This window comes from Schistocerca nitens, chromosome 6 (assembly GCF_023898315.1).
Source record: "Schistocerca nitens isolate TAMUIC-IGC-003100 chromosome 6, iqSchNite1.1, whole genome shotgun sequence".
Classification (NCBI taxonomy): Eukaryota; Metazoa; Arthropoda; class Insecta; order Orthoptera; family Acrididae; genus Schistocerca; species Schistocerca nitens.
This window is the reverse complement of record NC_064619.1, coordinates 282,542,999-282,566,142: the sequence shown is the minus strand read 5'-3', so window position 1 is coordinate 282,566,142 and position 23,144 is coordinate 282,542,999. Positions and strand designations below refer to the sequence as shown.

Here is a 23,144-nt window from a genome sequence, read left to right as displayed (position 1 = left end):
TTGTGGTCAGAGTCCACATCTGCCCCTGAAAATGTCTTACAATTTAAAACCTGGTTCCTAAATCTCTGTCTTACCATTATATAATCTGATACCTTTTAGTATCTCCAGGGTTCTTCCATGTATACAACCTTCTTTCATGATTCTTAAACCAAGTGTTAGCTATGATTATGTTGTGCTCTGTGGAAAATTCTACCAGGCGGCTTCCTCTTTCATTTCTTAGCCCCAATCCATTTTCACCTACTATGTTTCCTTCTCCCCCTTTTCCTACACTCGAATTCCAGTCACCCATGACTATTAAATTTTCGTCTCCCTTCACAATCTGAATAATTTCTTTTATTTCATCATACATTTCTTCAATTTCTTCGTCATCTGCAGAGCTAGTTGGCACATAAACTTCTACTACTGTAGTAGGCATGGGCTTTGTGTCTATCTTGGCTTCAATAATCCGTTCACTATGCTGTTTGTAGTAGCTTACCCGCACTCAAATTTTTTTATTCATTATTAAACCTACTCCTGCATTACCCCTATTTGATTTTGTATTTATAAGCCTGTATTCACCTAACCAAGAGTCTTGTTCCTCCTGCCACCGAACTTCACTAATTCCCACTATATCTAACTTCAACCTATCCATTTCCCTTTTTAAATTTTCTAACCTACCTGCCCGATTAAGGGATCTGACATTCCACGCTCCGATCCGTAGAACGCCAGTTTTCTTTCTCCTGATAACGACATCCTCTTGAGTAGTCCCCGCCCGGAGATCCAAATGGGGGACTATTTTACCTCCGGAATATTTTATCCAAGAGGACGCCATCATCATTTAATCATACAGTAAAGCTGCATGCCCTCGGGAAAAATTACGGCTGTAGTTTCCCCTTGCTTTCAGCCGTTCGCATTACCAGCACAGCAAGGCCGTTTTGGTTATTGTTACAAGGCCACATCAGTCAATCATCCAGACTGTTGCCCTTGCAACTACTGAAAAGGCTGCTGCCCCTCTTCAGGAACCACACGTTTGTCTGGCCTCTCAACAGATACCCCTCCGTTGTGGTTGCACCTACGGTACAGCTATCTGTATCGCTGAGGCACGCAAGCCTCCCCACCAACGGCAAGGTCCATGGCTCATGGGGGGGAATCCATCCGTATAAACATTGATAAAATTGTAAGAAGTGTTGAAACTGAAGAAAGCAAAGTCCTAAAAACGTAATCTAGAGTAAAAGTTTTATTGTATTGCGTCAGACTTAAAATCGCTTTGGGCCTCTGAAGATTTCGAGGTAATTTGTTCCATTCCTGATGTGTCCAGATCCATAAGTTGGTAGCATCTAACCTGAATGCCTTGGTCACTTGGAACCAATTCCTCAACAGCTGCTGACAACTGGGGTGGACCACCACACTAAATGCCAATGGCTGAATCGATGCTGATATTTTCAGGGTCTTTGAGCAACAAGGTGGTGCCACCGAATTCACAGTGGTGGTTCACCAGCCTCTGCAAACAAACTCTGAACTACACTGTCTGAATGGTTCCAGTTTACGTCCAAATGCCCTCAAGGTGGACAGCGTCTAACATCTTGAGGTAGGAAATACGGACTGTTTCTAAAACACACTGTGATTATCTGTGATACGACAAATCACCCATACAACTGCAAGAGGTGGGACCTGTTAGCTCTCCACATCTTTCTGCTGAGAGATTTTTCAATGTTCAATCATTGAATCCCTTTGTTCGCACGTATTTTAGGAGCAGGACCCAGGTTAATTCTGGGTCAAATAGTAGGCTAAGAAAATGTACACGGTCCTTAAACATTAAAATAGTGTTCCCCTTCATGAACTCGGGTGGATGAAAGCTGTACGAGCATGGTTAAAGTTCATACATACAGTCTCCTCAAGTGAAAATCTAGAACCAGTTTTATTGGCCCAATTTTGCAGCCTCCTCATTGTCAGATGGAGTTGCCTCAGTCACACAGTAACATTGGAAGAGGCGTAGAAGATTGCAGTCATCCACAAACAAAGAACGTTTAACTGGGCATCTGACTGCAGAGGAGATGCCACTGATTGTGACTGCAAATAGTAACACAGAGTACACCTCCACATGGGACCCTATTCATCTGAACAAAGCAATCAGGCCAGGATTCACCCGTCCTCGTGGAAGGACTGATTAAGATGTGACACACATCCACATGGCCCCCATTTGGGAAGCTGGCAAAGATGTTTTATCTAAAAAAAGATGTGTGTCATGCTTTTTCAAGATAAAAACCGCTCACACCGACTAAATTGTTGCAGCACAAGGAAGACTCCAGTATCATATCTCCAGTACAATTAAGTTATTAAGGCAAAATGGTATCACCTGAAACAGCACTGGGAACAGCACAGGTGATCACTGAATGAGAAGCGAGAAGTGATGGCATTTGATCATGTGCTCTAGCGTCTTACTCATATAGCTGGTGAGGGCTCTACTCCAGTAAGTAATAGGACTGGTATTACTCTTGCCTGGTTTCAATAAGGGCATTAATATTGCTTCTTCTAAGTGATAGGGGATCTGTCCATGAAACCATATCGGATTGAAATAATACATGAGCTTGTCTTTGGCTGCAGGGTACACATGATATAGCATGGTGTAATGAATTTGATGTGGCCTACAGCATTGTTCTGGCTGCAGACAGAGCCAATTCCAACCCCATATAGTGAATGAAAGGTCATAGGCCATCTCATTACACAAGGAGAAGCAAAGTCTCCTCATCTCCACAGACCTACAGAACATGTCAGGAGTTTTTCTGGGTGAAGCAGTGACAAAAGAGAGAAAGAGAGAAAGAGAGAAAGAGAGAGAGAGAGAGAGAGAGAGAGAGAGAGAGATAATTCAGCTAAAACTTGAGTAATGTCGTTTCCATAAAGCCTCCATTTCTCAACAAGGCCCTAAGGGGACGTGTACCACCCTTGCCTGAAATCAATCTTATTGAGCCCCAAACTTGGACACTGAAATGTACAGATTAATGGAACTCACAAATTCCTTCAACATGTTCCTCCTCCATCCTTTTATCACACACCTCGCTTGTGATCTTGTGGACCCGAAGGCACAAAGATTTCCTGCAGCTAGATGATGTTTGAAATGCTGAGATATTCTTCACTCCACCATGGGACAGGCATCTGAGGTCGTTGCTAGACTGAGGAATGGAATGGCCGACAGCTCATTGGATCACACAGGTGACACAATCCACCTCCCAGGCACATTCCTGTTGTTCGAAGGAAGCCTGTTGACTATACTGCACACAATTTGTCCTCTGAAGATTCATCTTTGTGACATCTTCTGTTGACCACTGTCTGAGTCAGGTATAAAAAACAGCAGAAAGTGGTCTCTGGAATACAAATCTCTGGCCAATGCACACTGAACTGAGTTTGCAATAGCTGGGGAGCAAAAACTAAGATCAGTGGCTTAAAGGCCTGTAGTAGAAAAGTTGGACAGATGGCCATAGTTCAAAAGGCACATACACTCTAAATGAATGAGGTGCTTGATAGTTTGAATCCTGGAGCAATAGACAGCCATAACTGACAGCACATAGTGTGCACTAAAGTCATCCTTGAGGAGGAACTGGTGGTTGAGTGCCTGGAAGATATCTACCAGAGTATCTGCATCCAACAGATCATGAGGTGGACATATTAGGAACACACTGATCTTAACTGGTCTGAGAACTTCCACTGGAACTGCTTGTATAGCTGTGGTAAAAGGGACAGGAGGGGAGTGGCATATTTCAACAAAAACAGCCACCTCACCCTCAGCCCTGTCACCTGCGAGATTGTTCTTCCTGTAGAAGCGACAGCCCCTTAATTCTGGTGTGTTGGCAACTTTAAAACAAGTTTCCTGTAAGCAGATGCAGAATTCTCTCTCTTGGGTCAACAGCTTTAATTTTTCCTAGTGCGATCGGTATCCACGTAAGTTCGACTGCAAATTCAAAAGCCTGTGTGGGAGCCACTGATTTGCAATGGTTGTCCTTGTCCTTTGTAGGCAGTGGTGATTTACCCCAGGGTTCATGGGTAACATTAGACAATGGCCAGTTCTGTGGTACTTGTATGTGGATGTCAGTTTCCTCGAGCATAAAAGAAACCAGGTGTTGACAGATATGAAAATTACCAAACTATCAGTTTAATAAGTCACAGCTGCAAAATACTAACACGAATTCTTTACAGACGAATGGAAAAACTGGTAGAAGCGGACCTCGGGGAAGATCAGTTTGGATTCCGTAGAAATGTTGGAACATGTGAGGCAATACTAACCTTACGACTTATCTTAGAAGAAAGATTAAGAAAAGGCAAACCTACATTTCTAGCATTTGTAGACTAAGAGAAAGCTTTTGACAACGTTAACTGGAATACTCTCTTTCAAATTCTGAAGGTGGCAGGGGTAAAATACAGGGAGCGAAAGGCTATTTACAATTTGTACAGGAACCAGATGGCAGTTATAAGAATCGAGGGGCATTAAAGGGAATCAGTGGTTGGGAAAGGAGTGAGACAGGGTTGTAGCCTCTCCCCGATGTTATTCAATCTGTATATTGAGCAAGCAATAAAGGAAACAGAAGAAAAATTCGGAGTAGGTATTAAAATTCATGGAGAAGAAGTAAAAACTTTGAGGTTCGCTGATGACATTGTAATTCTGTCAGAGACAGCAAAGGACTTGGAAGAGCAGTTGAACGGAATGGACAGTGTCTTGAAAGGAGGATATAAGATGAACATCAACAAAAGCAAAATGAGGATAATGGAATGTAGTCAAATTAAATCAGGTGATGCTGAGGGGATTAGATTAGGAAATGAGACAGTTAAAGTAGTAAAGGAGTTTTGCTATTCAGGGAGTAAAATAACTGATGATGGTAGAAGTAGAGAGGATATAAAATGTAGACTGGCAATGGCAAGGAAATCGTTTCTGAAGAAGAGAAATTTGTTAACATCGAGTATAGATTTAAGTGTCAGGAAGTCGTTTCTGAAAGTATTTGTATGGAGTGTAGCCATGTATGGAAGTGAAACATGGACGATAAATAGTTTGGACAAGAAGAGAATAGCTTTCGAAATGTGGTGCTACAGAAGAATGCTGAAGATAAGGTGGGTAGATCACATAACTAATGAGGAAGTATTGAATAGGATTGGGGAGAAGAGAAGTTTGTGGCACAACTTGACTAGAAGAAGGGATCGGTTGGTAGGACATGTTTTGAGGCATCAAGGGATCACAAATTTAGCATTGGAGGGCAGCGTGGAGGGTAAAAATCGTAGAGGGAGACCAAGAGATGAATACACTAAGCAGATTCAGAAGGATGTAGGTTGCAGTAGGTACTGGGAGATGAAGAAGCTTGGACAGGATAAGAGTAGCATGGAGAGCTGCATCAAACCAGTCTCAGGACTGAAGACCACCACCACAACAACAACAACAACAACAACAACGTCACAACTGGAAAAGGAGAGCATTCACTGATCCAAGGATTTTCCTGCACCTTATTTTATTTCTAATGACTTTTGTGTGACTTCTCTATAACTTACAGGAAGAGTTGATTGCATGGGTAGAGAATGTCTTAGGAACAGATGTAGCTTTCCCTCCATAGTTAAATTGACAAATGCTTGTACTCATACTTGAATCTGTGGTCCAAGTTTGTGTGAAGGCATCTGACTCGGCATCTAGCTTCTTGAGGGCCTATACCAAAGAAGCAGTAAACCCCGAAGGTTGCATAACTTAGAAAGTTTTTTCAGCTTCATCGTAGGGTATGCGTATCTTAATTTTCAACTCTTGGATTTTCCTTTCTCTATTATAAACCCTGCACTTCCTGCTCCATACTTGGTGATCCTCATGAGTAGAAAGATTATAATGCACTATTTCCACTGAAATTATACATGTTTGCTTCTAGGTACTAATATCTCCATTCTGTGTTCCAGACTGTATAGAAAACGAAACAGTGGAAAATCCAGTATGGAAAAAGACAAGATATCTATAGAAAAGACTGTTCAAAATTATCAAAAATGAATAAATATTGTTATTACTATTAATACATAACATTTTTATTACCAAAACCACACACCAGGTACTGTCTTACTCTTAGACTCTGCCAGATAGTTACTTTTCCAATAGTACTGTTTAAAGTTCATGAAATCCTGATTTTACCAAACCAAAGAACAAGGCACTGCATTCACTCTTTTATTGTAGCTATGGAAATGCATTCAATAAATATTTTACAATGATGACCAACATAATATAAATATTTAAAAAGTTCATTGTCTAAAGTGATGACAGGCAGTTCTGTATTATAGAAAATACAAAGATTTGTCAATAGATATATTGCCACAAAATTTAACTGGAAAATGGTAAGGGTGGCAGCACCATCATGTTTACATGTAAGAAACAGGGAGGGAAGACAGTAACAGTATGCTTTTCACAATTCTCACAAATGGAACATCACACACTACGGCAATACATAGCACAACAATTAAAAATTGACTGGTGTATGGGTTTGACAATAATACTCTCACACTTTTGACAATTGTTCACAGTTTAAAGAGTATGGATCCATGTTTCGCCTGAAGAAACCACTGGTTGCATTAATTCTGATGTTTCGTTTTTTTCATACAAACCTAATACAGTACACCCTTTCTGAAACTGCCATCTTATTCACACACAACAATACCACAGAAAACTTTCTCAGTTTCCTTGTGGTCCTGATGTCAAATTCTGTGCAACAAAAGCCATTAACTTTTACACTCATAAGTTTGGAAATAAAATTCAGTCTTTGGCAAAAACATTTGACAGTCGGCAACAGAAACTAAAACATTGCATTAAAACGAGCGTTCAGTGCATAGTGCTGTGGAATGTGGAAAAAACCGCAAATTGGCGTTCATAAGAAGAACAACACCAAAACTGCAACAGGAGTGTAAAATGTAAGAAATTGTCCACGCAACCTGTAAGTACAGTTCAAAACATTACTACTTAATAGGAAATACCAACCACCAGAACTGTTTACAACCTATAGGCACAGTGACAAAAATGTAAATTAAATAGCTAACATATGTACACATTCCAGGCCACTAATGATGCCTTGCAGAAAATAAAGGCGAAACACGTATGGCACTAAAATTGTGTTTTATTCAGTTGCTGTCAGACGGTCCATAAGTAAAAATTATCGATATGCCGTAAAAGCCATTAAGTTTCCGCTTAGCAATGAATTCTTTTATTTTTTTACACTGTGAGTAATGTTGGGGAAATTACTGCCTCATCTGCATCTCTAAATGCCTAACTCAGTACATGGTGCATGGATTGAGTTGCAGGCTCCCTACCTAGAGCTTTCCAGGAGCAACAGAAATTTGATTTTCAGTACTTCATACAATCACTGACTGAATTTAAAATGAATGTAATTCATGGTGTGTACATTACCCATATTATATTCAGCCAGTATTTGAGAATGAGAGAATTTGGGAACTTCTAATGAACTTTATACATAATTTATAAACATTTATGAAACTTTTTCTCACTGACATCCAAAGAATGGTGAAAGGAAAAAAGTTTATCACTCTCTCAATTTTCAGTCTTCATGCAGTACAAATTCAGCAGCATGCACGATGTTTTAATTTATTACTTCTAACTATTTTGCAACACATTTTGCATACCATATACACACATACCACTGAATGTTCCTGGAAAATTATATCATGCAACACATAGTTGAGGAGATATGACATCAAAAACATTGAGATGCATGAAAAACTAGCTTTTGCTTAAAATAGGGCTCAAACTATACTCACCTAGTGTTTAGTAATGAGAGAACTTAGCAACTTCCAACAAACTTTGAATTTATGTTTATTAAGCTTTTATTTTTTTCTCGCTTGCATGCAAAAATAGAATATTTAGCACATTAACTCATTTGTGAAGTAATCAGATGTTTGAAACTGTTTTATACATGGAAGTTCAATTCTTTAAAGCATTGTGGTGGGGGTTACTGGTAACAGTATTCCATCTCATCTGTGGGATATTTATTACATGCACTTGGCTGCTTCTTTTCTCTGAGGTCGATACTAAAGTATGCTTAGCATCTTCAGCCACCTCATATAATTTGCATACTTTCTCAACTTTAACATTTTGCTTGCCTGTTCTGGCATTCCTTTAGGCTTCTTATCATCAATAAATTTAATGATGTTAGCACTGAGCTGTTACTGCTGCCAGCAAAGGAACTTTCCTTGATTGCTTTCAGTGTTTATGATCTGAGGTAACAACATGCAGTACTATGAACTGGAACATGATGGTATCTATAGCAGAGTTGGCAACAGAAAATCAGAATAGCTAGCAGTACTGTTGTCAGTTTTCAGTTCTAAAGTGTAAATGGCTGTGTGCAAGAACAAGTCATCTGTAGAGCCGCCACAACACTGACATTTTGTCACAGGGATGTGTACAGAACCGTGTCGCATGACTGGTTGATGAAGACGCACAAAGCCGTACCAAGCTGACAAACTGTAATGAATCTTCTTTCATCAGATCTGTTATAGTCACATGATAAACTTGGATACTGTTATGGTTGTGTCAATTGTTCACTTTGTCAAGTGATACATATGAAGTTGAATAATATTTATTTTAGATCATTTTATTCCTTTGTTTGTATGATACAAAACATTGCTTTTCTATGGAAATGACTAATTTTGCTAATATTTTTGATTATGCTTTTTCATCCTTTTTTAATTGTTTTGTCAATTCTATTTGTTGCTGCAAGAGATATAAATTTTCAGTTTTTCTTCGCTGTTGTTGTTGCACATCACGAATAACACCCTCATGCAGTTTCTCTCTGTCATACTGCTGTCTGTAATGAACATACCCGATGATTCCCACTGAAATTGTACAGGCAAATGCTAAAGTGACTTTGGATGCGAGTGACATGGTAATGTAGAGATACGTGTCCGTGTGTGATATACGAAGTACTCGCTGTCGTAATCATCTGCAAACAGACAAAGTAAAAATATTAGCAGCATGAAATAGCATAAGCATCTAAATACAGTAATAACAGCTCTACTTCAAATGTACAAAAAATGCCAACTACAAGGTACACCTAATTATTTTCCTTTGAGACAAAAGAGAATGAAGTCAACATTTAGTATAACTTAAGTCATGATTTAAGCAAGTCCTCACAAAAGGAAAGTCCATCACAACCTGGGATCTAAGTGACCCAGCCATCCTTTCTCACATTTTCCAGCCTATCTTCTTATACTCCCTGAGGAAGAAACTAACACTTTACATTGTTAACATACAGCTTTTCTACTTCCACAGGTGTATCAGCAGCATTTGGAATAGTAAGCAATGGTTACCCATTCCTTCTTCCTGTCAAATTTTAATCAAGTGTGTGGAAGTTTAATACATGACAATCACAATTATTTACTGTGATTATAATCTTTGGAGCAAGTACCTAATTGTAAATATATATTTTTCCAGTTGTGCATTACATCTTGTTCCATGGCATTAGTGCCTTAGTATAAAACGATATGTAGATAGACTGGCAATTTGATGGGAAGCTTAGACCTGTATTGGCAGTAGTGCAGATACTGATATAGTACCCCTGAGTCAAACAGGACTCAACAGTGCTACATACTCAAGGATAATTTAAGTTAAGTTTTCATTATAGTCTTGGGGCAGTAAGGAAGGTTACATAAATAATTTCTTGTTTGTTTAGAGGTACGTGTCTGCAGTCCTGATATACACAAATTTCCCAGCACAATGCAGCAGCATAATACTGCTAGAGGAGCTGAAACAAAACAGAGCAGCCCACTAATAAGCTGAAGTACCATGCTGTTATTTGTTTTCTGCATTTGAAGGTGGGCAACGCTGCAGCAATCATTTCTGAGTTGGTGAAAGGGTACAACAACAATGCATCAACATATGACGCAGTGGTCAAGTGGTGCAGATGCTTCCAGCACGAAAAACTAAGTAGCAGACCATTTCTCTGTGAAAAACCAGAAATTACAAAAAAAGAAGTGAAGGCCCTAGTGATAGAATTCCCAAGGTATCACAATCAAGACAATAGTGGAAAAAGTGAAAATCAGTTATAAAACAATTTTTTTTTTAAATCCACCAAACTGCGACATTAGAAATGTAGCGGGCTTGCCTTGTCAATCCAGATGACTTCCTTAATTGCCTAATCACCGTGGATGAGTAGTGGGTGTTTGATGACGACATGAAGAAGCAAAACAAGCACTGGAAGGCCGTCAAGACAAAACAATGTCTTCGGCAAGCCACCCATTGTCAGGAAAAACATTCTGCACTGAAGTATGAATATGTAGAGGACTAATATGGGGTGTTGAAGACTGAATATGTAGAGGAGGACTGACACGACGAACAAAATTTACGAGAACAACTTTACTTTTTGAGATGATAACTGAAGCCTTATGACCAGTCCTCACATGCTGCCAAGGCCAGGTTCCAAGCAACCATGCATGACTGAGAAGGGATCTGTGTGTTGGGGGTAAGGAGGAGGCTGAGTCGGGGAGGGATAGCAAAGTAAGGATGGGGACAGTAAAGTACAGCTTGTGGTAGCAAACAGGGATGGGATGGAGAGAGGGTAGGGTAGCTAGGTGTTGTCGGCAGCTTAGACGGAGGGCAAGGCAGTGAGTGGGGCAGTGGAAAACGAGAGAAGTAAAAAGACTGTGGGTGCATTGGTGGAATAGAAGGCTATGTAGTGTTGGAATGGGAACAGGGAATTGGGTAGGTGGGTAAGGGTAATGACTAACCACGACTGAAGGTCAGGAGGGTCATGAGAATGTAGCATGTAATGCTAAGAGAGTTCCCATCAGTGCAATTCAGAAAAGGTGGTGTTAGTAATTCCAATCCCAAATAAAGCAGGTGTTGACAGATGTGAAAATTACCAAACAATCAGTTTAATAAGTCACGGATGCAAAATACTAACACGAATTCTTTACAGACGAATGGAAAAACTGGTAGAAGCTGACCTGGGGGAAGATCAGTTTGGATTCCGTAGAAATATTGGAACACGTGAGGCAATACTGACCCTATGACTTCTCTTAGAAGCTAGATTAAGGAAAGGAAAACTTACGTTTCTAGCATTTTTAGACTTAGAGAAAGCTTTTGACAATGTTGACTGGAATACTCTCTTTCAAATTCTGAAGGTGGCAGGGGTAAATTGCAGGGAGCGAAAGTCTATTTACAATTTGTACAGAAACCAGATGGCAGTTATATGGGTCGTGGGGCATGAAGGGGAAGCAGTGGTTGGGAAGGGAGTGAGAAAGGGTTGTAGCCTCTCCCCGATGTTACTCAATCTGTATATTGAGCAATCAGTGAAGGAAACAAAAGAAAAATGGAGTAGGTATTAAAATTCATGGAGAAGAAATAAAAACTTTGAGGTTCGCCGATGACATGTAATTCTGTCAGAGACAGCAAAGGACTTGGAAGAGCAGTTGAATGGAATGGACAGTGTCTTGAAAGGAAGATATAAGATGAACATCAACAAAAGCATAACAAGGATAATGGAATGTAGTCTAATGAAGTTGGGTGATGCTGAGGGAATTAGATTAGGTAATGAGACAAAGTAGTAAAGGAGTTTTGCTATTTGGGGAGCAAAATAACTGATGATGGTCGAAGTAGAGAGGATATAAAATGGCAAGGAAAGCGTTTCTGAAGAAGAGAAATTTGTTAACATCGAGTATAGATTTAAGTGTCAGGAAGTCGTTTCTGAAAGTATTTGTATGGAGTGTAGCCATGTATGGAAGTGAAACATGGACGATAAATAGTTTAGACAAGAAGAGAATAGAAGCTTTCGAAATGTGGTGCTACAGAAGAATGCTGAAGATTAGATGGGTAGATCACATAACTAATGAGAAGGTATTGAATAGAATTGGGGAGAAGAGGAGCTTGTGGCACAACTTGACTAGAAGAAGGGATCGGTTGGTAGGACATGTTCTGAGGCATCAAGGGATCACCAATCTGGTACTGGAGGGCAGCGTGGAGGGTAAAAATCGTAGAGGGAGTCCAAGAGATGAATACACTAAGCAGATTCAGAAGGATGTAGGCTGCAGTAGGTACTGGGAGATGAAGCTTGCACAGGATAGAGTAGCATGAAGAGCTGCATCAAACGAGTCTCAGGAATGAAGACCACAACAATGTTAAATTATCATGAATGTCAATCTTTATTTAAGGAAAAATAATTTCACCTGAACAGGCCATGAAGGCGCAACGGTACCGACTAGCTGCTGCATCATCCTCAGCCCACAGGCATCACTGGATGCGGATATGGAGGGGCATGCGGTAAGCACACTGCTCTCCCGGCCATATGTCAGTTTATGATATTGGAATGCAACTTATCAATCAAATAGCTCCTCAGTTTGCCTCACGAAGGCTCAGTGCATCCCCCCTTTGCCAACTGCGCTTGGCAGACCAGATGGTCAACCATCCAAGTGCTATCCCAGGCCAACAGCACTTAACTTCGGTGCTCTGACGGGAACCAGTGTTACCACTGCGGTAAGGCCATTGGATTTATTTCAAAAGCTCTAGATTAAGCTGTTACTATGTTATCCCGTGGGGCATGTGTGCCTGCAGGTCTCTATCAGCTCCTTCAGGAGCACGTACGGGTAGTACAGATTACTCGACAAGTAGACCAATCCACATACAGTGTGTGTGTGTGTGTGTGTGTGTGTGTGTGTGTGTGTGTGTGTGTGTGTCACCTGCCCACAACAGTCACTGGTGCTCAACCAGAGTACCACTCAGCTTCCTTCCTGCCTGCCTGCATCTGCACAAGCTGTTTGCCCAGTCGTGCCTGCACACGACCACTGAAATTAGAACAGCCTACTGAATATATATTGGTATAATATAGAATATATTGGAAACAGAATTATAAACTTTTAACCACAAATTCGAATACACTTAATTATGAACAAAGGTTATTAAATTAAGCATTCTGAGAAATATGTCAATCAACCAGAACATTATGACCACCAACCTATCAATATAAACCCTTTCAGACAATAGCAGCGTCACCTGGAGAGGAATGTCTGCTAGTCACATACATGCATGGTACATGTAGTATCAGTGAGCATGCTGTCAATGTGTGGGATAGAGAAGGTGCACAGTTTGTACGAGGGCAGATTGTGAGGGCCCAGAGGCTTGCTACGAGCATTTTGGAAACTGCACGACTTGTTGGGTGTTCTCCACACATGGTGTGGTGAGTGTCTTCAACATTTGGTGAGCCCAAGGTGAAACCATGTTGTGGCGCTGGGTGGCCACTCCTCAGAACATACGTCGGACGTCGAAGGCTGTAGTGAATCAAGAATTTCTGTGTAAATTCTAGAACCTCTCAGCTTTCTACCATCTCAAACTCGTGATATTCTAGATATGAGTCTGGGATGGTAAAATCCTACCTACTGCGCATCACATGGCTGTGTGTGCAGGTTTAAAATCAGCCACGAGAAGGTCGAGGCAGCGGTTGAATGGCACCGACAAGTATCTGTGAGACAATCCATAGATGTGTTAGTCCATGTTTATGGGAGAACCATGGAGTTTTTATGCAGCTCTGTGCGTATTGTGTCACTGACTACTGTTATGTGAAAAGAACAGTTGAAAAAAGTAATATTAAAAACTCCTAATCCAGCCTTGGTAGAGGCCAGACCTATTTTATGATTCATGTGAAATACGGCAAATAAATTTGTTTCTGATGTTGGATGGAGCGAGTGACTTACTGTTAAGTCATATAGGTATGTGGAAAGCAAGTTCAAATACACTGTTCGGTAACAAAAGGTAAAGTTCGCGTATCTACTTATTTCATAAGTACAGAGAGAGGCTTAAACTTTCCTGTACCCAGCATCAGCCAGTTAAGATCATCTGATCAGGTGCGAATCTCAAATAAGACCCCCTGTAAAAAAAAAAAAAAGGTGGGAAGATTTTACGTCCACTTCATGCTTTAAATTGCCGTCAAAAACGTTAGAAGGCTGGACAGACCGGTAAAACAGCACAGGTGGAACTGACATCAGACTTTAATGCTGGGCAGAGTACAACTAAGGCAGTGGCCTGCAGTAGGCACAGCAGGCCACAAGTTTCCACAAGTGTGCCAAATTACAAATGAAGGAAACGTCATAGGTCCTGAACCAGTCATGCTTGCTTGACTAGTCACACTGTTTGTATGTATAGGGCAAGAAAGCAAAACGTTGCTATTTGATCAATTCAAGTTTGAAGTAAGTAGTTACTATTCATGCCTAGAGAGACCAACGGTAGCCATGTCCCTCCACCTTACGGCAGCCAACAATTCACCCTTAACAACATCTGGTGATTGTAAGGTGAAAGTTGACTTAGGTTTTAATAGAATGTTTAAGTGGAAGTTCATGTCAGAAAATGTGGTTGAGCTAATACTGGGAGCAGATTTTGTTAATCACCAAAGACTGGAAATAAACTGCTGTACATCACATATTAAGGTGAACAATGAGGAGATCACAGGTATTGTAGGCAGAGGTGCTACCAATACCATTGCCTCGCCCCATAGCTCAATTTTACCAGCAACCTGACAGTAATATGGTTACCAAGTTTTTTTACGGCAGAATCCTTGCATAACAATTTCTCAGTTCACTTGCCACATCGTATTTAAATAGAATTCCATGCTTTTGATGGTAGGCACCATCACCTTTATCAGGAACTAAAACTGACTAGTCCCTGATGAGGATAGTGGACATCATCGAAAGCTTGGAAGTTTATCCGAATTTGATGCAGCAAGTGAACAGAGAAATTTTTATGCAACATTTCAAGACATGTTGCAAACTGCCATCATACACAGACTGGACAGTCCATGGGCATTACCAAGGCATCTGGTAAAAAAGAAGGACAGCTACGGGATACTTCGTGGAGATTGCCAAGCCCTGAACATGTTCCATCCCTAACTGCTACCGAGTCCCTAACAATTGATTTCACAAACATGTTAGCGGAGATACGATCTTCAATGTGACTGACTGTAGGAAGGCTTATAGGTTTGTTAAAAGAGAAGCTCAAGGTCATTAGGGACATACCACGACCAACAGATTTCCTGCAGTTAAGAAGATTCCAGGTGATCATTAACTTTTACTGACAACACCTACTGGGAACAGCAGAGATAAAGGCACTGCTGGCAGCAGCACTGTCATGTAACAATGACATGGGTCAATGCCCCTTGCATGGATTGTAGATATGCAGAATGCCTTTAAAAAGATGAATGCAAGCTTAAAAAAGGCAGTTCTCTTGTCCCACCCAGTCTAGGATGCACCATTAGCTGCAATGGTAGATGATAGCCAACAGGTGAACCAGCCCAGCTACTCACCAGTATGCTCAGAAGGTTTTTTCCTCATGTACACTGATGGAGGGTCACGTCAACTGCACTGCCAGGCACTTAATTGAGAATTGTGATTAGTCATGTAGATGTCGATATACTGTATGCTATTTTAGCAATTAAGTTATTTTTTCATATTACAATACAAGCACAAACTTGGTATGTGGAATGCTTTGGAAAGATTGGTCTCAGAAACACTTTCCAGCTACAGCACAACTATTTATCATGGTTCACTTCTGTGATGATAATTTAAGATAATCTCTCTGTCTTCCTGACCGTACTGCAGACCCCAAGAAAAGGCAAGCAGAAATTTCACAGTTAAATCCACACTGTCTGTTTTGAAACATGTAATTGGTTACTTGAAACCCCAATGACACTCACTCAATTACATGCAACTCGCGCTTTGCTAACCAATCAACACTTAATACACTTTTCTTTAAGATTAACAAACTGCAAGGTACACTGGGAAACAGCGTATTAACATAATATAGAAATTCGACACATATTTTGCTGCATTGTATGTATACCGATCAAACGTCAACAATATAAAATATGAGGTGAAACTGGAACTTAAACTTATTGCATGTTCAAACTGTTCAATTCACTTTCCTGACTGACACTAATATTCTGTTTTTAAGGGTAAGGGCAAATGAGTATTTATTTCTTAATCACAATTAGGTAACTGAGTGAATTCAACTCACCACCTGATCGCAGTAGTCAGGATTTCGAATGGTTTGCAGAGATGTAATGGTATAGAACAACCAGCAGAAACAGTGTCACACCCAGAACGTTGGCGAACACAGCTAACTGAACGTCTGTGATCATCCTGAAACACAGAATTACACAAATTTTATTTCGTTGAGTTTCTTCTTTACATTATGGTATAAACACTACACATTTTAATGAATATGCATTATGAAACTACCAAATTATTAGTTGAAAATTAATAGCAGGAAAACGTAAATGTCAGCTGATAACGGAGGCAGCTGACATTTATTTAATACAATACACAGACTTTCTGACATACGTGAAGCTATTGTCGCTACAAACAAAACTATCATTTACGAATAATACTTGTCACAACTATCGTGACAGGAAACTTGTTTTATCCTAACCTAAGTTTGATAATTTCAGAGTCTTTTTACAAAGACTAAATCCCTTCAATGGAATAAAGAGATAGCTAATATTTGACATCAAACACAGTGATGGTGCTCTACATCAACTTTAGTGATCTTATATGCAGGCTGAAGTTACGATGAGGCTGGCGGATCTAAATGAAACTTGCAAAAATATTCTTGCATCAAATCAGTTGCAACACATTATACATTGTTTCCGCGCCGGTATAAATGTACTGATGGAAAGTGGAAAGCTGACACTTAACGAGACATGCTTCTGTGACCTACACGGACGTATCACTTGCAACGACAACGCTAAAGCACTTTTTCAGTAGTTAGACAAACACTCTCCATTTGCATATGTTTAGAAAAAAATATCCTCTATCGTAAACACATTGTTAGATTTGTGATCAATTAGCAAATGTTATACGTCTCGGCACGAAGATAAGATCCTAACATAATTACTCAGTATCCGCTTCGACATAAAATTTATAAACAAATATTTCGTACACTTACGTTACCAGTTAACCTATAACACCAAGGCTTCACAAGCCTAACTTGAGATACGTGGCGTCAAATAAAGCCGCATCCAACGAAAGCATTATTTTCTTTTCTAACCAAAGATTTTCATATCGCCGTCGTGAAGAGAAAACAAACATCCAAGAGATTCACTCAACAGATATTCCCAGGGTGTGTTGCAACGATAACGTATACGATGCAACAGCCTTTACGTGTCTCCCCCTTCGACCTGGTCGAAGGTCTCCCTCGAGACTAGCTGTTCGTTGCTGATTGGCTTACGGCCTGCCCATATGCAGCCATCTCTCAAGCAAATGCGTTGCAGATCACATCCGCGCAGACATATCGTGCAGTGTGAACAAGATATTTGCGCAGATAAGAGATGTGTGCAAACACGAATGTTGGGATTGGAGCTTTGAGAGAAATTGTAGAATTCTGCAAGTTCAAACCACATCCGCGCAAGAAAGCTGGAGCGTGTAGGCAGTAGATCGTCTCAGATATGGCGCACGAGAAACGTATTTGAGTCAGCGTTTTGCTCAGTCTAGTGTTCCTCATCTGCGTGTGAACAGTGAATTTGAAAATGGCAGATACATGTCAGTGCTGTAGAGGGTTCATCTACGAATTTATCGAAATGTATACCGAGCGAGGTGCCGCAGCAGTTAGTTCACGGGACGCACATTCAGGAGGACGACAGTTCAAACCTGTGTCCGGCCATCCAGATTTAGGTTTTCCGTGATTTTCCTAAATCGCTCGAAACAAATGCTGGGATGGTTGTTTTCAAAGGGCATAGCTGATTTCATTCCCCATCCTTTACACAACCCGAGCTGGTGCTCCATCTTAATGACCTCAGTGTAGATGGGACACTAAATCCAATCTTCCTTCCTTCGTTTCGAAATGTACAAATATTATACATGTTTATGGAAAGCTAAGAGAGGAGCATCCGCATACAAATATGTTTCCATGATGTACAATCACTTATGAGTGCTAAAAGATAATTATACCTTTCCAAAACCATCTGCATATAATTACACCAGTCACTGGTTTTTGCCGGCCGCGGTGGTCTATCGGTTCTAGGCGCTCAGTCCGGAACCGCGCGACTGCTACGGTGGCAGGTTCGAATCCTGCCTCGGGCATGGATGTGTGTGATGTCCTTAGGTTAGTTAGGTTTAAGTAGTTCTAAGTTCTAGGGGACTGATCACCACAGATGTTGTCCCATAGTGCTCAGAGCCATTTGAACCATTTTTTGAATCACTGGGTTTTCCGCTGCACCTCATGAAGTAAATTTATGTGCGAAAACTACCTTCGATTAAGTAGCCACTGCGTACACCATATTGATACCTCTTCCTGTTTCTTACATGTTGTTTTCCATAATTTTTTTTACAAAAAAAGTTGCGAATATAAACCGTAATAGAATTTCCTCCATTTCTGAATGAATGAAATAAACTTTGAGGTTGTGAGAACATAATTGCTTGTCACTGAAAGTTCTTTTCTGCATCGACAGATGGTGGGCGCACAGTGAATTGTGAACACACAACATTTGCAGCGATCTATTGTTTGAGAAGACATTTGCGCAGATATCTGTGCAGACACATCGCTGCATGTGGACAGGCCTTTAAGCATCCCATAAACGATCAAAAATTTTGTCAAACTATGATTGCCATGTATTTTATCATGCATGGTGCTGTTTGATGTGCTTGTCAAGCATCGAGCGTTTTTGAGGTGTTTGACACGAATTCTGGTTGACAATATGTAACATCTATTTCGACCTATTTTGTATCTGTAGCTATATTTCTGTGTCAATTTGTAGTCTTGCTTATGTAGAGTGTTGCATCTGTCATGGAAATCTTTGACTATGCATACATATTTCAGTTATTTGAACTTTTTGAATGAAGTTGTTTAAGCTGTGCTTGTGGATTTAAATAACTATTGGAATGATTGTTATATAATGTACTGTAAATGACTTGTTCCATAGTAAGGGAACATATGGTTGAATGTAAAAGATGTGGGAAAGTCCCACAGCTACAGGAGTAGCCTGGCAGAGTGTAAAAGGTGTGGTTGGTGTGTAAGTGGCAACTCTTCTTTCGTGACAGGTGAGGAGTCTGGGCTGAACAGTGCTGTGGATAACATCTCGTTAGCAGTAGCGGTTCGTTGTGGCTCATATTCTTGGAGTTTTGAGGTCAGAGGACCTTAAGCGCAGTATTTATGGGCTTTAGATGCTACATTTGATGATACTATTATCGTGGCTTGGGTTTAGGTCCTGTAAAAATATGATTCCGACGACAAGAAGATCCGTAACAGGGCTAGGCCAACAGTACTGCCATGACTGCATCGCTGCCATGTTAACAACCAGTGCAAATTACACCACCAGTGCCACCAGCTTCCACTAAATTGTTTATATTTGGCACTCTGTAAATGAACCAGAAATTTGCGAAATAATCATGGTGTTACTAAAAACTGAATCTTACATCTGTGATTATCCCAAATCACAAACCTGGACAGCAATCCTATCCTAGTGAATTTAATTCCTAGTGTCCTAACTTTTTATGGAAAGTCTTACTCAGCAGCTGTAAAAATAGTTGTGATTGGTTTTTAATGTGTGGAGCTATAATGTTTAAACTTCAGTTTTATGGTTTGAGAAATGCTCCACTTCTAGTGCATTTAAAATCAATCTGCAGTCTTTTCTTAAATAATTTGCTTTACTTGAAAAGCTGCCTGAAAATAGTAAAGTTTTTAGTTAAAAGAATAATAATATTAATTTGAAGTGAAAACGATAATTAATTGTTGCATTTACGCACTGTGATCAGAATTACAAAGTTTTATCAGTGTTCATTTCATGAGAAGGGGTTTGAACTTGAATTCAATGTTGTGTTGGCATTTCCACAGCCAGCTATATCTTGAGTAGGTTAGAAGACTCCTTATCAAAGCACATTTGTTATTTAAAGAGTTATAGTTTGTTGTGCTTTACTTAATTAATAATTGTTTATGAGAATACTTACCATTTCTCATACATACTTGTCTACTTTTCTTCATGAGCAAGGTTCTTCAAACTATGGAAGTTTAAGGGCCCTCATGTGCTAAGCTAGTTAGTAAACAAAGCAAAGCAAAGCTTCCTTCAGAGCCAGTGTAGTTAGATTTGCATTCTGTTTAATTGCTTAAAACTCAGCTTAAGAAAGAAATATTTACTGTGTTAGCTATTCTAATGCAAGTTGGTTAGTGCACAGACATATGGTCCCTGTACTATGGAATGATGTTGTAGAGTATGATCATTAATAGCCCCTGATTTAAATCAGAATCATTTCGTGCTCTTCCCTGTTTAGTACTGCTATTAGTTTCACTTTTGTTGGTGATTGGTTCCATAAATTGCTGCATCTAGTTCATTTAAGGTAATTGTTGTTGAGAGGCATGTGTTACTGTTTGCTATGTCATTGGTCATTGGTTTTTCTGTCTTCGAAGTTAGTAGTACATTTATCCGCAAAGTTAGGTTACTGTGTTGCAGTGTGAATAAAGAGAGAGTTTTGTGTGTGTGTGTGTGTGTGTGTGTGCGCGCGCGTGTGTGTGTGTGTGTCAAGGGAGGTTAGGCTAGCCTTAGCACTACCTTTTGCTTTATTACATTGCTTGGTACAAGAATGCCTAATTAGGCTGGTGACCAATGTTAATATGTATTGTTACAACTTGCTTTTGTGCTGGGAGTACGTCTGTTCCTGACCCACCTGTTTACTGTTGATTACACTCTACTGGAGTGTTTCGGAAACAAGTCACAGTCGGATTGTTTTGTCCCCATTAGGTTATCTCACAGTCACAACTTTCTCAAAAATTCCTCGCAGAGGTCTAATGTTAGCACTGATTGCTGTTTAAGGTGGTCAGTGTTACCGTTAGGAAATTTGACAAGTTCTGATTAGCATGTTTGATCGTGTAGTCAAGCAGCTGAATGACGTGTTTCGAAGATGACAGACCATGATAGTGATGTTCCTTTGCGATCTTTCGAAGAATTAGTGCTGCAGTTTATATCACTGTATCAAGAGTTTCCACGGTTGTGGAAAGTAAGGTCGAGTGATGATCTGGGTAAAAATAAAAGAATACTAGCTCTGAACAAAATGGTAGAGGTGTTGCATCTTTTGCAAGCCAGCATCACGCAGGCAGATGTGAAGAAAAAATAAATATTCTTCAGACATCGTACAGGCAAAAGAGCAATAAAATAATGAAATAAATGTTATCCAGTGTTCTGCTGACGTTGTGTATGTTCTCTCACCGTGATACTATAATGAACCATCTCCTTAGAAGACCAAATGGAAGAGTAGGTTGCAATTACCACACGCGAAAATCAGATAACTAATGTTTTACAAAAATGTTTATTTGTGTTTTGTCACATTTTCTACACCTCATTATGACCACCCATTTATCAGTGTGTTGTTTCACTTTCGAAAAACGGTATAACAGAGATTCTGCTTGGCATGGATTCTACAAGTCCTTGACAGGATTCCACAAGTATGTGGCACCAGATATCTACACACAGTCCAAGAAATCCCCACAAATTATGGGATGGTGGTTTAGGGGCACATAGCAGCGGCTGATATGTGTTCCAGTAAGTGTAGATCAGGCACATTTGCTGACCAAGACGTCAGTGTGAGTTAAATGCCTCTCAAACCACTGTAGCAAGTTTCTGACCTTGTACCTTGGACAGTTATCCAGCTGGAAGATGTCACAGTTATAGGGGAGACTTCAAGAATGAAGCAATACACGTGATCCACAATAATGTTCAGATAGTTTACTGCTGTAATGATGCCTTCGATTATCGCCACAGAACCCATGGAAGTACAGCTCAGTGTACCCCATAGTATATTTCTGCCCTCACTGTCTGCATCTGTGGCGCAGTACATGTCTTGTGCAGCTATTCACCTAGATGACAGCGTGTGGGGAGCGAACCAACGACTTTGTGTAACAAGAAATGGGATTCATTCGACAGCGACACTTTTCTATTGACTCATGATGAAAACTCAGTGATGCTGTGCCCACCTGTTATCATACCTGATGATGTCGTTGGATCAACGCAGGAATATGTAGGGGTTGCGTGATGTGGACCTCATTGTCAACAATGACCTTTGAATGGTGTGCTTCGAAGAACTTATGCCTGCACCAACATTGTACCCTGTTGTCAGATCTGCCACAGAGCTCTGCATATTCTGGATTACACAGTGGGGGATCCTCTTACCTCTGTATTTTGTGATGAGACATGGTCAGCCAATAGCTTATTGCCCACTCTTTATTTCACCATCCTTCAAGCACTTACCATATGTGTTGGCGACAGTAGTACACCAACAGGCGATCAGCTTCGCCATTGCAGAGATTCTCGTTTCCAGTCGCAGCGCCACAACAAAGTGCCCTTTGTCAAAAAAGCTTATATCAGTGGATTTCCGCTTTTGTGGATCATACCTTCGCTATAACGACAGCCCATTCGTCTCTGCTCTGCTTACATTGTTTCCTTATTGTGCCACATGCCCGCAACACCAGTAAGAGTCATTCAATCTCATGGTAGGCAGTGGCCATAATGTTTTGGCTCCTCATTGTATAATGACACAGCTGGAAACTTCTCCATCTGTCACAAAGTATTCACAATAGTCTTTTCGTACTTGCTTTGCTAGCAATAAAGAATTCCCTGCTTTGGATGACTGTGGAAACTTCACACTGTGATCATTCCTCCAGACACAAGATTTAATAGTACCTGTACCACAATCTTCCATGTCTACCTCTCTATGCTGAACAAATTGCTATTAATAAATTGTATGAATGGCAACAAGCCAATATGACAATTTTTGCTTTCTCTGGTGATAAATTAATAGATTTTTTAAAAAGACTCTTGAATTTTGCTATGAGGATGCCAAAAGTATTTTCAGTGCATAGATGAGACAAATGATAGTTAAAAATTATTCTCTTGTCATTTAACACATTTTTGTTGTATGCTTTCATAAATTTGTATGCAACTGGAAGGTTTTATCGCCAAGAAACACATATGGAAACTTCTTTTCTGTATTTGGCTGTTCTGCTGGCCGTGGAATCTGCAATTGGTTGTTTTCCTGTAGATTCCAAACTTTAATATTTTTTATTACTTCTCCTTCAGATATTCTGCCATTAGCACCAATATCCACCATAATTAACTCACATTTTGTGTTGAGTATACCCATTAGCATAAAGCTGTATGTCCCTTTGTCATTATAATAATAGGAGCTGG

The 23,144-nt window shown here is 40.1% G+C and overlaps 1 long non-coding RNA gene and 1 pseudogene across 1 annotated transcript; both read right to left on the bottom strand.

Annotated features, from left to right (window-relative positions):
- Positions 1-8,921: 8,921 nt before the first annotated feature.
- Positions 8,922-17,074, bottom strand: LOC126262861 (uncharacterized). The gene is made up of 3 exons (XR_007546770.1): positions 16,919-17,074; positions 15,989-16,113; positions 8,922-8,936 (listed from the first exon to the last, which is right to left on the bottom strand). It is a non-coding gene; the product is annotated as an uncharacterized LOC126262861 (long non-coding RNA).
- Positions 12,360-12,477, bottom strand: LOC126263769 (5S ribosomal RNA; annotated as a pseudogene).
- Positions 17,075-23,144: the final 6,070 nt, after the last annotated feature.